This window comes from Empidonax traillii, unplaced genomic scaffold (genome assembly GCF_003031625.1).
Source record: "Empidonax traillii isolate 1590-97213 ecotype Southwest subspecies unplaced genomic scaffold, ASM303162v1 scaffold201:size1909950, whole genome shotgun sequence".
Taxonomy (NCBI): domain Eukaryota; kingdom Metazoa; phylum Chordata; class Aves; order Passeriformes; family Tyrannidae; genus Empidonax; species Empidonax traillii.
The window spans coordinates 1,662,060-1,670,782 of record NW_020955394.1 but is presented as its reverse complement, the minus strand read 5'-3'; positions in this window follow the sequence as shown (position 1 = coordinate 1,670,782).

Below are 8,723 nucleotides of genomic sequence, written 5' to 3'. Positions count from 1 at the left end.
CAGGGTGTCCGCTTCTCCCGGCCGAAGGCTCCGGGCCTTTGGGCCTGGGAATGCCCTGTCCCCCCTTGTCCTGGAAGCCCAGGCCCAGCACGGTGCCTGCAGACCCCTCTTGAGCCCTCCCCGTGCCACCAGGACCCGGCCCTGAGCAAACCCTAGGCAAGGGCCTGGCTCCCAGGCACAGCATTCTCCCAATTTCTGTACCCAGCCTCTTTCCCACCACCAGCCCCTCCACCTGCCTTCTCAGCCTAAAACTAAAACACACGACCACCAAACCACGGACCTCAGAGCTGCACAACGGGGGCTTCCCCTCACAGGGTGTTTGGGATCTGGCACTTGCCAGATGATGCCGGTTTCTACAAATGTCCACCCCTGTGGAAGGGAAGCACTAGGAACTCACAAATCCCAAATAGTGCTGCTTTTACCATAATGTTACCTGTTCAGTTGTAATGTGCAGACATCAATTATTATTGACATTTGTTACACTGAATTATTGTCTAGTGAAGCAAAATTAGAAAGGTACCTGCAAGGTGGCCTACAAATAGAAAAGCTTAGGACAGGTTTTTCTGCAGGTCTGGCTGAAACTGTAGCAGTGGATTCTCCTACCACTCCCACATTCAAGATGGCAACTGTCCTCTTTGGGTTTAGGGAGGCAGCTCTGGCTGGGTGCTTCTCTGAGTCCCAAGGAAAGCACCTGGTCACAGGCAGTTCCTGCTGATGAAGAAGGAAATAGATGGGTGAAGACTGTAAGGTCACATTTTGGGGAGGGAGTAGATGGATCACAGAGAGCACTTCCAGTCTGCAAGGGCTGGTAATGGCAGAGAAATAAGACAAATAAATCCTTCTTCTAGCACCTGTTCCTGGGCTGGAACAGGACCGAGAAGACTCTTGCTGTTTATGGTATCCCCAGATGTGGGTCTGGTACCCAAATGCTGCTGTTGCTAGTATGTAAGTCAATAAAGTTTGTCACTCTGGGTCATAAAAAAGGATAAGCACTTCCCTGCTGGTGAAAGCATTGCTATAAAATCATTAACTCAAGTATCAGTAGCAGGCTAATAATGAAAAAAAAAAATTCCAGAAAGCCAGATAAACATTTAGATGATTAGCCTGCACTGTGCTCAGGGCTGTTATGTGTTCCTGAAGTACTGAAATCAGTGACAGGGTTGCCAGTGCAGCCACCTTCACTATAGACATGTGGCCAAACAGCTCACTTTCACTTTCACATCAAATAGGATTTTGTATCCTTTTAAACTGGTACCTAATTTCAGTTTAAATTCCCTTCAGAAAAATATAATATGAAATCTCTGAGTACAGGAGCTGTGGACTCTGATCGGAGTCTGTCCAGAATAATCCTATGTGCTGTCTTACCTCCCATACCTCTATTCCCAAACCAGCCTTACTTCCAGAATACTTACTAGAGAGGTGGAGCTGCTCCTTTTTTTTTTCTTTTGTTGTTGTTTTTGAATGCCTATTTGCTTTTCATCTCAGATAGAAATAGGTCTTTCTAGTACCTTATTTAGCGACCTTAAATCAGAAAGGAGCAGGATGTGTGCCAATTTCTTCCAAAAGGAAACTCTACACTTTATATATACACACCCATGCAACAATGTATTGCTTATGTCAAAATAGCAACACTCAAAGTAACTCAACACAGAACTGAAATGTCTGATTGCAATTACACATTTTTACTTTCTTTTGTCCCAGCACAGTGAATGAATAATATTTCTAGTCTGCAGTGAAGATAATCACATATTAGAGCTCCAAAGAAAACTCATCCCAGGGACACGCAAGGATGCAGCTCTCTTTCCCTCTTGTGTATAGACTGCAGAGGATAAATGAGTTGCTAAGGTAAGAACTCTGTTCAGGTTTGGCCAGCTAAAAATCCTTAAACATTCTGCAGACAGTTCCTCCATCAAGCCATGGTAAAGATGCTTGAAAAGCATGGAGAAGAAAAAGCAATTTTTCCTGCTGATAAATGAAAAACCAAATCAATGTTCCACACATTAACAGTACAGAAAAGCACCTCGGCACAAAGAGCAAAGGAGTTTGGTAGGGTGTATAACCCCCTCAGCCACTCATCACAGCATACAAAGCCCGAGATCTCCTGCTGTGTCACCTGTATTCTGTTCATTTCTCTTCTGTTACAAAGGGGAGTTCACCCACTCCTTTTACATAGAAGTGGGAAAGGGGAGTGAAGAGAGTTTCTTCCAAACACTTGAAGAGCAGTTTCAGATCATAACAGTGAATGGGGGGGTGCAGAGGCTTGCTAATACATGCACTGCATGCACACAGGCCGGATCCGAAGCCTACAGAAGCCAACAGCTGTGTCTGCTTTGGGCACAAAGATCAGCAGGTCACAGATGCAGCACCATCATGTCCTTACAGAGCAAGGGAGACCTGCAGCAGGGATGGGTCTCTCCTTCCTCCTGAACTCCCCAGAATGATAATACCAGGTTGTCTCTCAGCCTGCCAGACAGGTGTTGTATTTCCAGAGCAGGGCAGTGTACACAAGTATGCAGAAAGAGGGAGTGAAGGCAGAGGCCCAGCAGGACCACGCAGGGAGGTGGCAGGGCCAGGAGCGTGGTCAGCAGTGAAACCCTGAGTCACCCGGGAGAGATGGTGCCTGAGGTAATTGTTTTGAAGTCATTACCACACTACTGAATTTTGCTTTCCCAATAAATCCCAGGAAATGCTGTTCTTAAGCTATTGGGAATCTTCAAGCTAGTTCTGATCGCTTCCCCCCTATTCACGAGGAAAAAAACCCCTACACATTCCTGGCTGAAAACTTTCATAGTGAAAGAATTTCATTGGTTCAAAAGTATGGATCAATCTTTAGGAGGAGAGTATGTGGACATAAAAGGCCTAATTTTACAACAACCCTCCAAAGTCATGAATAAATTTTTAAACATACCTAAGTTTTGCATTAAATACACCATGACCACGATCACCTATTTCTATGCAAACTATTCATGGTGCTGTCTTGCACTTGCCATTTTGATAGAAGCCGCCTACATTGTGTCTGTTGAAGTCACGCAGATTATTGTATTTGCCTCTAACATTCCGTCCCTGGTCACCTTATAATTTTTGCTTTCCCTGCTCAAATCTCTTCTGAGATCTCTGCAGCATGGCCACTTTTACCATCAACTTTATTGTTAGACACTGAAACAAAATTATTTCTTTTTACTAATCTATCTATAGATGGTATAATTTTCTTTCCTTATGCATTTCCTTTTCCTGTGTGTAAAAATGTGTCAGTGATGATTACAATGACCAGTGTTTTGTCTATGTCCACAGTAAGCTAGAGCTTCTCTGTTAAATATTTTAATAGGAAATTGTTCTGGATTACAACTGAGCCATTCCCCTGTGCAAGATGTGTCTGAGAGCACTGTCTGAAATCACAGAGCTACTTCATGTCGGGTAGAAAGAGGCCCTGATGTTTTATGTCCATCCCAACATGCACAGAAAGGCACTTACCATGCCCATTAGGATATTCTTAATTACTGGAGATAAGAAGCTCACCAGGGGATCTCAAGCCTTCTCTGTAATAGGCTTAGAAGGAAGAAGGGTGTGTATCATAGCTGGAGCAAGTTATCTATACTCAGTTTCATGAATCTTCTTATGTTATACACTCCTAATCATATTAAATTGGACAGTCTTTACAGTGAGTGCTTTACACGTTGCAGAGGTGTGAAGGCGTATCCTAGAGGCAGAAGAGATTGAAGCACTTCAGTTAAAATTAACTTTCTCCCTGGTTGGTAGCTTTCCACTGTAAGCTGGAAAGGTTTGTATGGGATGGAAATGTTATTAGCAAGTGTGCATTACTACCATTCCTTGTTCTCTAAAGGCATTTCAGCTAAAGCTACAGCAGGAAAAAGATGCCTACAGTCAGCGCTGCTTAACAGGTTCCAGTTCAAACCTCTGGGTTTAGTTGCTTACATAGCTTTCATAATTTAACCATTAGAACTGAAATTTTCCATGATGAATCAAAACTCTTCTGACAATGACTGTAGAAGAAATAAATAACTGCAAAATTACCAAATTGCCAGGTACCATTTGGATGTAGCTGAGTTGCAAGAGTCTGAAAAGCATTCAATCACACCCAATAGGGATTGATAAACAAGTCTCATGCTCTGTCTGGGCTAAACATGCTCTAGGCTAAAGTGAATGTGATTCAGCTCATGACTGGAGATGACTGTGGAAGGAAAGCTCATGAGAGGGAAAAATGGCTGTCTCCCTACGAATACCTCAACAGCACCAGAGTGGAGTGACCCAATCAACATGCAGAGAGAGAACTGGGAAAAGCTGGAAGGGCAGCAGGAGCTAAAGCCTGGGAAGGATGGGAGAAAAGCAGAATGAGATTAAGAGATAGTGGTAAAAGCAGTCAGTTGTGAGTGTTAAGAACACAAAGATTTCAGAGTATCTTAGTATACATCAAGAAAACACACACATTATCTACCAAAATTCTGTGACCCAGTACATCTCATTCTCTGCTGGCAAGCTCTTCATACAAAGACTAATGACCTGTTACTGTGCTGCCAAGTTGGCTCATCAGTTTATGTGGAAATACTGACACTGCGTTCAAATTCTCTGACCTACCAGAGTCTCTAAGTGGTAACCAGCCTGAGGTTTTCTACAGGGGAAAAAAAAAAACAAAACAAAACAAACCAGAGGGAGATTATTAAAGATTGTATCCCAAACCTTTCAAGCAATTGGAGTATTTCCTAATATTTGACTATCTGACTTTGCAACTTCACTGTTTGAATTTTCTCTTGTGGCACGTGAGATGCTTTAGCAGCCATTTATTGAGAAACACTTGACAAAATCTAGTATTTCCATAAACATTTCACACGATAGGAAGATTATGCTGATGGACAGAAGTTGCACAATATACTTTGCTGTCCCATAATTTTAAATGTTTGTTATAGATGTCATTCACTGTAATGAAACTAGTGACTTCTCATTTCTATTTGATACACTAATCTATAAAACGCCTCTTCAAATGGCCAGGTAAGAAACTCCATCTCTAAAGCTATAAAGCCATAATACCTAAGCAAGAAAACCTGCAACAGACATTTCTCCTCTGAGGAAGTATTTTAGATGTGTCATCTAAAGCCTGAGAGATTTATTGAGTGAGAAGTATGTTGAGAATTGACAGGAACAATAAATTTAGTACCAGATTCATGACACTTACCCCATTGCAGTTTCCCCTCATAAATACTGGAGAAAAGGATTTCTCTCATATGCCCTCTGGTACATTCATCAAAAGGCCTTTTGAAATGTGACTTAATGAATAATTACATCCCAACATGGACAACAGAACAATATTTATTTAAGAAGATTTGTAACTTCACTTTTGTGTTACCTGAATGACTGTCATAAGCCAGAAAAGAAATAATGTGGCTGGCATGAAACTTCTGGGCATTGTTGCTGCTTTGTATCATAAAGCCCCTCTCAGGAGCAGTAGTTTGATGTTGGGATGTACCCACTGCTCTAGAATTCACACTTTCAGAACCCAAGCCCTTAATCTCATCTGCTTTACTGCAGTCTGATGTGTCAGTGTTACCACAGGAAAAAAAAAAAAAAGAATTAATAATTCAGTCAGGAATTTCTTCCTGGATAGCTTGGCATCAGCGAGAGTTTAATGGAATCCAAACTGAATGACAGGAATGTCATTCCAATTCTCTTGAAATCAGTAGAAAAACACTCAGCATGTCACCTCTGAAACTTTGTTCAGATCGTCCTTCTCTATTCCAAGGTCAACATCACCAAGCTCTCAGAGACTCAAATCAATAAACTGGGTCTTATGCTCATTTCCCTCCACGTCTTTTCCCTAGGCCACATCCAAATCTTACTATCTTACTTTTTCCATGAGCATTTGTCTTCTCTGTGAAGGCCCTTTTCTCCAGATATGAGCACCTCAGATCTTTCTTACTCTCTCCCATCCACATACCCTCTTTCTCCAGTCCATGTGAATCAGTGCCTTTGAGGATATGGCAATTCTTTATAACCACTTCGTTTTGCTCAAGAGTCACTTGGAAACATCCTCTTCCTGTCATGCCTGTGTTTTACACCTTGGCTTCACTGGACTGAGTGTCCTGATGCTTCTTTGCTGTGGGTTAACTCCAGTAGGCAGCTGAGTCCCACACATCCCTGTATTATCAACACCATTTTGATCATGAGCAGAGCTACTGTGAAGAAAATTAACTCTATCCCAGATAAACACAACACTTTTTTCTCACCTTCCCACCCCCATCCTGCTCAGACCTGCTGCCTTATCCTCCTGACTCCTGGATGATATGAGTGCTTGCTGAGTTTGAAGGCATTAAGGACAGTCCTCAGGTTGTCTGTGGCACTGGTGGTGCTGAGGGCGATGACCATGATGGGTGCCAGGACAAAAATCGCCATGAAGAAGGGCTTGGGGAAGTGGATATGGATGGTATAACACCTGATGGGTTTCAGGGGAAGTAAGTAATTGCTGGTTAGGTAGAAATGGGGTAGTTATTTTCTCTCCCTTCCTCATTCCTAACAAATAAGCTACTCAGTTCTCTGGGCAGTCACTCCTTTCCCCTCCAGGGCATAAAGGGAAGCTGGAAGGGAGGGACCAAAGCAGCTGAATCCACCACCACCACACTTGGTCTGAAATGCTGTCAGTTCACCCTCCTGGTACACTCTGAAAGATCAGCACATCACCCTGTGCAGTGCAAGAACTGTTTCCAGTTGGCTCTGGTGAGAACTTCTTAAAAGCACATTTATTCACACATTCCACATGCCCACTACCTCCAGATCATGTTTCTTGGCCTGCAAGACTTTTCATGGCCTGCGAGACTGCCCCTTCCCGCTTACCTCTTGTCATGTGGCAGCCACATGTTGATTGTTTCCCCATTAACCACAGCAAACCTAATATCCTGTTCACCTATTTGTCTCTCGGAGATCTCCTGCCTGAGCTCCCTGCTCGTGACATGTCCTTCTCAAGAATCACCACCTCATTTCTTTTGAATTCCCTCCTCAAAACTTCATCCCTCCCAGAAAACCCGGGGCAGCTGATTAGGTCTGCCATGACTCTAATAAGTAAGGGTTAATGTAGGAAACTTGAATTAAAGTGGTATAGAGGATGAAAAGAAAAGGTCATGAGTAGAATGTGGAGGAGGAAAGGAAATTAGCATGTTTAATAGCAATTAAGATTATAACTTAATATTACTTTGCCAGGCATTTCAGTGATCCCTTTGTTGTATAATGCATCCCTTTCCCCTCAGTCTGACTTTGTTTTTCTCAACACTGCCCTCTTCAAAGACAGCATGGTTTTCTTATTCTGAGTTTGGAAAGTTATATGTTTATAAATAATAAATATAATAATAAAAAATCAAGGCTACTGCACTTGCTAGCAAACAGCCAATATGCTCTAGGTCTCTTAGAAGCCAGAGGTCTGTTTCTGCTACTGTTTGTGCCACTTTATCTACTTTGGATGCAGTGAAGTTGCTCCTGATTCATATCACTGAGAAACTGAGTTGCTGAAATGTAAAATCTCAATAAGATACAAAGGCAATATAAATATTACAAAAAGATTTTCAGAGACAGTATTATAAGCCAGGAGAAGAACACATTTCTAGAGAAGTGACAACATTACTATGTAATTAGAACATAGTGGCTTGGTAAGGAAATGACTTGTTTCTGGCCACTTGTTTATTTCCTTCTTTAGCTCTCACTTATGTTTAAGTGGATGCTATCCAATGGAACATGATCCCTACTTCAAACCTTCCCACTGTAGTTGAGAAAACTACAATGTTACAGAAAAAAAAATTTTTCCTCAGAAGAAAAATGATACCCATCTTCACTGAGTAGCAGCAAGGGGCTTAGTATATTGCTGGAAGACAATCATAAAATATTTAGGCTGGTTAGTATTAGGAAAGTCAAAGAGAATATTATGAGATGAAGCAGCCAAACAGAATTGGCAATGATAGTCTTATAATGGACAGGTATTAATAGACTGTTTCTCCCACTGGACATGCTCCTGTCTCACTCAGGCAAACCTCCCACTGAAACTTTCAAAGGGCATATTGCCAGTCTAGAGCTGAGCAGGGACCTCGGGACCAAAAGTGATATCCAAATCTCCTGTCCATTCATGTAATGCCTGTGTTAATTGCTGGTTAATTGCTGGTTAACTGCATCCTCCCTCTGCAACTGCACAGGGCCTGACTGGGCAGATACTGGTCCTCTGAAGGTAAGAGTCAGTCTTTGTTGCCATGTGGCCCATGGTGCCCCAAGAGGAGAAACAGCTTGAATATTCACAGGTGCTTTTTGTTCATCCAATGATCAACAGTGAATTTCTGGAGCATGGCTAGCAGAGGAGTGGTAGAAAGGCAAGAATTGGTACATCCAGTTAGGCACCACAGACCTTTAGTTAAACTGTGCTGTTTCACAAGCCTTGGTTTAAACAGAGCTCTGGACTTACATGTCATTTTGGACCCTGCCAACACGAAAAGATCTACTTTTCCATACAAGTCTCAGGCAGCAATAGCATGAAATTGAAATGAGCTGCAGTTTGCTTTGCCATGCAGTGTCATCCTCTGCTCACTACCAGCCTTCCAGGATGGTTTGTACCTTACCATGGTAGCACAGGGAATTCATAGGATGTAGACTTCAGCAGCCAACATAGAAGCATTCAAACCAATATAAACTGTATGTCAGTAATGTCCACATAACATAAAATTAACATTGTTAACAAGGGA